Source organism: Neodiprion fabricii, chromosome 3 (assembly GCF_021155785.1).
Source record: "Neodiprion fabricii isolate iyNeoFabr1 chromosome 3, iyNeoFabr1.1, whole genome shotgun sequence".
NCBI lineage: Eukaryota > Metazoa > Arthropoda > Insecta > Hymenoptera > Diprionidae > Neodiprion > Neodiprion fabricii.
The window spans coordinates 24,866,124-24,873,203 of NC_060241.1; the positions used below are offsets into that span (position 1 = coordinate 24,866,124).

At 36.1% G+C, this 7,080-nt stretch overlaps 1 long non-coding RNA gene across 1 annotated transcript; it reads right to left on the reverse strand.

Annotated features, from left to right (window-relative positions):
• Positions 1-2,481: 2,481 nt before the first annotated feature.
• LOC124177185 lies at positions 2,482-3,678 on the reverse strand. The gene is made up of 2 exons (XR_006869545.1): positions 3,533-3,678; positions 2,482-3,429 (listed from the first exon to the last, which is right to left on the reverse strand). It is a non-coding gene; the product is annotated as an uncharacterized LOC124177185 (long non-coding RNA).
• Between the last annotated feature and the right edge of the window lie 3,402 nt (positions 3,679-7,080).

Sequence of the window (7,080 nt, forward strand, 5' to 3'; positions counted from 1 at the left end):
TAATTTCGTATCGTTTACTTTTAAAAACTCTCTGTTGATGTTATCGCATTCACACATAATTGTTACATCATTCATAGAAATTGATCTCCGTAATTTATTGATTATTTATGTTGATTTTTTCATTTCCTATTGCTTGTTCTAGTATTTTTATATTCGTATTATATACATCTATAACGTGTATGATAAATATTATTATCACCTAAATTGTAAGAAGCGAAGGAAGGAGCTGAAAAAGAATTAAATGAATTGCAATCTTTTATGATGGATCGATTTATAAGTGAGGTAAAGAAAAAATTGAAGAAGAAAAAGAAATACAAAGTACAGGCGAGGCAAAGAGCGAAGGTTTTAGCATATCAGTGTGTCGAGCTTAGTGAGGCACACACGGAATAAGTTATATAAAATAAATATGCATTTATAAATACACAACCCGCTTGCAAGATTTTCGCGGTGAATCTTAACTCGTTATTATGTATGCATATGCACACATATCTACATACACATGTATACGTGTGTGTATTTTGTGTGTGTCATGTAACAAATCGACACCGCGACACGAATATTTCATTGCCGGAATTTTTGATCGCAGTGAATATGAATGAATGTGCGGAGTTTTTAATAATGTACTTGACGGTGATGCATATCGAACGAGGATAACTTCCCCCTCCCCCCTTGCCCAAAAAAATAAAAATAAAAAGTAAAAAATAAGAATAAAATAATTATTATAAAGTAGAAGAAAATCAAGCAAGGTATAACAAATTTTTTTTCCACCAGAAAAGACATCAGATAGAAAAAAAAAAACCGGGAACATTCAATATGTGCATTGAGTTGGAATTTATTCTCGAAAGTCTTGCCGGTGTGGCTATGAAAATCATACAACGTATGCGCAGCAACGGAAAACCTCGAAACGCTGGCGTGGTTGAACTTAAATAAAATACAGTGATATAGGAATGAAACGCAACATCCGTTGGTATTAGAAATGACAAATTAATTGATTAGTGCGTGTGTATATAATACGTGTCTACATATATACAGAGTGAATTGCTAACGATTGAATGTTTGTCAGAACGACAAACCGTCGTAAATTTAGTCGAGAGTTCGGCGCGTTTAAGTATATACATATTTAATCTCAAAAACTTTGACAGCTGTCGGTGGCAGTTGTTGTGTTCAAATCGCAGCTGTCAAAATTGCCGAGATTACGTACATCGCGCACGATTGGTGCCCCTGGTAGACCAACTGCTCTCAAATTGTAGAGCGTGCGCATTAAATGTTAGCAGACGACGGCTATATATATATATGTATAGTGGTTTTCTATATATATAATATATATACAATCACACATCGGAATTGACATCCCACCCGACTTACGTCTCTGTTCACATCACGCGTAAATATACAATTATCAATATGTATGTAACACGTGTCACGGATTGTAAAATAATTTTTAATCACGCCTCGCGTTCCGGTGGCGAATCATAATTGAATGCGTACAGAGTGAAATATAGATATATATTTAACCCCACCAGCGAAACAAAATGGACGCGAGACATGCTATTTCGCATTATTATTTTCATATGAAGTATATTGAATACTACATATTATACTATAAAATGAACAACAATATAATACGTTATTATTTACGTTTATCATTATTATTCGGATCATTATTGCTATTACTACTATAATTATCATTATGATTATTATTATTATTATAAATAATATAACATTATTGTTATTATTACTATTATTATAAATCGATATAATTATACAAAATGATATTAATCACCGACAGTTACGTTAGCAGACTAGATACATACAATTGCGTAATGCTACGAAAATTTCAGAGATGTCCGAAGTGGTTCAAGTCCTCATTGTGCTATAGGATCTTGTTACGGAAAAGTTGTAAGAACAAAAATATTATCCCTAAATAATGCTACAACTCGTATTGGCACACAATATAACAGGTACAGCCGGTATATTATTAATTCTTGCCACGATGGTTTTAATATGCACATATTCTGTGTATTTTTTACATTTTTTTTTTCCATCCAGACTTAATTGATAAGCCAACATTTGGGTAAAATCAATTTTCACCTCCGTGCTATACAAAAACAAAAAAAAAAAAAAACAAAAACTAAGATCGCTCGTTCGTTCCTTAGTAGTAATATGCTTCTTATACCACGAGAACCTCGTTTAAAAAGAAAAGATAAGAAAAACAACCACGAAAAAATGAACACGTAAATGAATACCGTGTACTAAAATACTTCATACTACTGTGTACCATGAATAAGCATGGCACTAGGAAAATCATTCAGATAGTTTTATCATAAAAATGAAACGGTAATCATGATATAGATAATATTATTAACAACATTATTTATATTATTACGCATACATTATTATATATATATATATATATGAATATCGATAACAAAACTAACCCTAGGGTGAAATATATTATATGGACACTTTTGAAATCTGGTGAGCCACCTGAGAGATGACCGGTGAATCACGAGATAAAAAAAAATTGAAAAAACAATGGAAAAAACAAAAAAATCAATTACGATTAACAAAAAAAAAATAAATAAATAAAAACAACCGCCAATTACTTTAATTACGTCGACAGTACTACGTATATTATTTGTATGCCGAGCGATTTCATGCAGTTTTCAGTGCGACGTATTTTGACGATTCTTTAAAGGATTATCACGTGAACGACATATTTCGGAGAAGAAGTTCTTGCTTTTAACGAAGATTGTTATAGTCTAAACGCACATTGATGAAAGCATTCGTCGTTCGGCAAAGGCATATAATATATAATTATTAAGGTAAAATTTATAACAGAAGTCAAATAAATGAAGTTAATTACAAATGTAAACTGTATAATAAACATTATTTCCTATTAATAAATCTCGGCGTGTTATTAATATCACGTCCTATAATTCGACACGTGTATAAAAAATTCTGTCTACCGCAGATACTGTGACTATATTCTTACGGTCTTGATACGAATAAATATAACGCTCGATATATCTTGTACGTGTCCGAAGTTGAGGTACATATATTTACAACGAAAGTAAATCGCAGTCGACAGTAAACTCACGACGGTATACATTGTAGTAAACAAACTGATTTCTACGGACAGTGTTTGGATTCTTACAACATTTTGATATGATTATTCCAAGGAACCGGAAAACCCGGAATTAATATTCGTAGTTAAATGTAATCCGTGAAAACGTCGTACATCTACCGCGATAGCCCCCCTTGGTTAATGGCTTCCTACGAATCCCCCATGCAACCCAGGCACATCAATATGTACCTGAATATCAGAATGATGTCAACGTATATTTGCACCGCAGCGTAAACATATTCATCCGGATTGAGTTCGATGCTGCGTCCGCCCATGAGAAGTTGAGTATCATAGAACAGGTACTGGAAACAATGTTATTCAACTATGTCGTTATTCGTAGCTGTTATATACATATATATTGTAATTCAAAATGAAACTGTAATAGTTTACAGTATTGATACGTACCACGGATAACAGAAGTGTCATTAACGCAGCAAATATGACCCACAAGGTTTTGATTTGCGTGAGGATCGCCACTATCGCCAGTACCAAAGTGCTGACAAGTATGACAACCGTGATGATTAATATCATTCCCGTGTAGTTTGTGAAATCAAACTGAAACAGATCGCGGTGCGTAATACGGTGCGATAAATTTTTTTCCTGCATAAAGATAAATCTTCCTTCTAACTTATATTGTACCTTGGCACACATTGCGACGAACGTTACAACCACGGTCACAAGGGCGGTCATTCCTAATGCTAGAAGTACCAACTCGATGTTATAGTGCGCTGACGCGTACGCGACGCTGTATGACTGGCAAAGCGTCTGTAAAAAATTTTTTAAAGTTCGGACGAATTACACGTCGCGTGAAAAATTTATTGCGCATTTGGCAAAGTTTTGTTGGTGAAACTTTTATCTGCACTCAATTGAACGCAGATTTCTTCCACATGACGTACCAATAAGCACATCAATATCCAGTTGCAAGGCGATTGTCTCCTCACTCGTTCGACGCAGGTAATTGCGATGTATGTAATTAAGTAGACGACTCTGGTAATAACGAGAGGACAATGATTCGGTTTGTCTATTGTTTATACAGCTTTTTACCAGCGCAAGCATATAAATTTGAAAAAAATTATATACGCACGTTGCAGCGATAGCCAAGCCCCAGTGTCTCAGTACCCATAATTTAACTTGCTCTCTGAAATAAAAATGTAATATTACAATTTGAGAAACGTTACCTTATAAGTACAATAATCCAAGGAAGAGTGAATCGAAACTGTAATACGTCTACGAATTTGTAAGAGAGGCTTGGAAATTAGAAAAATTGATGATAATCAATTGATCATTTTCATTATTGTGAAAAATCGATTCCTGTCACGATTTAGGTGAAAAAGTTTCTAGCCGGGAGCCGAATGAATGTACTGCTAAATTTTGAGTTCTCATGTAAAGACCCGCTCGAATACTTACACATACATTACAAGAGCTATAAAAGCAGCCGTGAAGGCCAGTTCCACAGTTATGATACAATATACTTTTTTTATGAAGAGTCGTCTTATTTTCGCAGCCCTAAACTGCATCGCGTATTGCTCGTATTCCCTCTCGGCGTCGGACATGTTTCTCAGTTCCTGCTCTGCCAGCCATTGTCTGTACAATTCTCGATTTTCCCTTTCACGTTCCGCGACCATTTCGTCAGTGACCGTAACCGTGAATGGACCCTGTTACGGTGCGATCGGAGAGTGATCATTGTATACATCGGGGAAACACTCAAGGTATCAATCTTTGATCACAGAACTCAAAACTTACACTTCTCACTTTTTGACCTCTATACAGAGGTGGCAGTTGCGGAGGATACTCGACTTGGACGGCCTGCATTTGGTGTCCTCCTGGTTGGTTTTGGAGCGAATATGCGTACGGAGGTGGTGGATAAGGTGGGACGTTTTCGCTGTATGTGATAGTCGTTATTTAGCATTCAATATGTTTATTTAACCTATATAGACATTGCGAATATTCCCTGTACGACTTGGATTAGCTGGTGTATACAATGTAAAGCTTAATAATCACTTCACAGCTCGGGTACGTTCTCCAGGAGGCAGATTTCGATTTCCTGGAGGGTTCATGGTCGAAATTTTCCACACGCTACAAATCTGAGTGATCTATACCGTTTTCAACTACAAAACTACCATGACGCTGAAATAAAACAGTCGAACGTTAGAAAATAATTGAGTAGAGTGTTACAAGGAGAGCAGTGGAATCACCGTGAATTACTTGACGGCGTTTTTCTCATTTTCCGTTCTAGGTGTACACTCAGCTAAATTCTTCTAGTTTAACAGATTTCCTGTTTGCTGCGAAGTGGGGAAATTGTACGTAGACGAAACTGAGTTCTACCTGCGGCTGATAAAACGTTCTGAAACATGGAGTTGAATTCTATACTGACGATATTAATCAATGGTAGGTCTCAAAGCAAGTTTTATACCTGATCCAGCATGTGTGAAATTGAATATATATATATATATATATATATATATATATATATATAGATCCTTACACGATACGACAAATGAAATAGCAAATCAACATTAACTATTTACTCTTATTCTTGATTACAGTGACAGAGGATTGCTCAAGACTTTTGAAGCAAGCAAAAGGACACCGTGGGCGTGGAGAGGCAATTGCAGTGCCCTGCATTGATGGACTGACTTACAGAGCTTTTATAAATTTCTGTACAAAATTTCCCTTGACCGTCCCTCGCCGAGTTGCACCGAGCTTTAAGATGTTCAAAATGCACTATTCAGCTGGCTGCCTTTAGCTACCTTCAGTCAACGCCGATTACTAACCCAAGCTAATACCCAATGTCACCCATTGTAAGTATCTATCCTATTGACAATCGTTCTTACCTTATGGATGAAACATGGTGGCGGTTTCGATGACCAAATGTTCGATAGATAATTCTGTGATTCCTGAATTGATCAATTTTCACATTTTGATAGTGTCAATATTTGCATTCTGAAGGATACAAAAACACTCTATTCACTGTTGATGCAGTAATTACACTTCTTTTGTCATCGTCGACAAACTATTCTAGAATTCTGAAAAAATTTCACATTCGTTTGTAAGTCCGTTATTTGTATTAAATGGAATACAGAAAGACACTCGATACAATTATGATAGAACTTCAGTCGTTAAATTCGTTGAATAATTTCATTGTATTTTGCGACTCTTCCTCGAGATCAACTCGTAGATGTTTGAAGTTCTTATTTAGGGCAATAATTAATTAAGTTATTTTGGGTATTCAAATTTCGATCGCGTGTTCAGACTCCTGAATGATTTTTATGTTTATAAGCGCATACGCTTGCATATGATAGCCCGTGATGAGAGATAACGACGTCGCAAGTTTCAAGGTCAACTCTCTAAGAGTTTGTTCTTTGTTTGATAGTCTCGCTCTTGTGTATTCCAGTATAATTCTGGTGTCTCTAGTATAATCATTCTTCGGTCTCGACGGTCTCAGGGTGAGGATCCCTTTCAAAAATCTTCTAGTCCTGCTGTCCTGTCGAACTTCCGGCCCGACAGTAAAAGATATTGCGAACCTAAACGCGTCTAGACAACCATGAAACGCATCGGTTGCTTATTCTCCAGTGAGGCATTCGAGAATATTTAAGCTAGATGCGTGGTATGGTAATATCCAATTTCTGGGGCAAAATAACCACTAGCATTTTAATTTTTTGCCAAATGGGTTGAGTTTTCGTGTTATGAGAAATTAACAAATTGACTGTGAAATGAGCATCGATTGAAAAACTGGGTACCAAGGTTGTGCTGGCCACTCCGGAATCATTATTGTTCCGTGTGCTTTCTCTTGCTTAATTTTTCGCAAGGTTTTCAAAATTAGTGAGAACGGCAGAAAAGGGTTGAAAAATAGGGCGCGCATGTACTGTAAACGGGTCGACGTTAAATGAATCCGGGTCCCTGCTCCACGAAAGGTATTTGTTGCACTCCGCGTTTTCCCTATCAAGTTTATA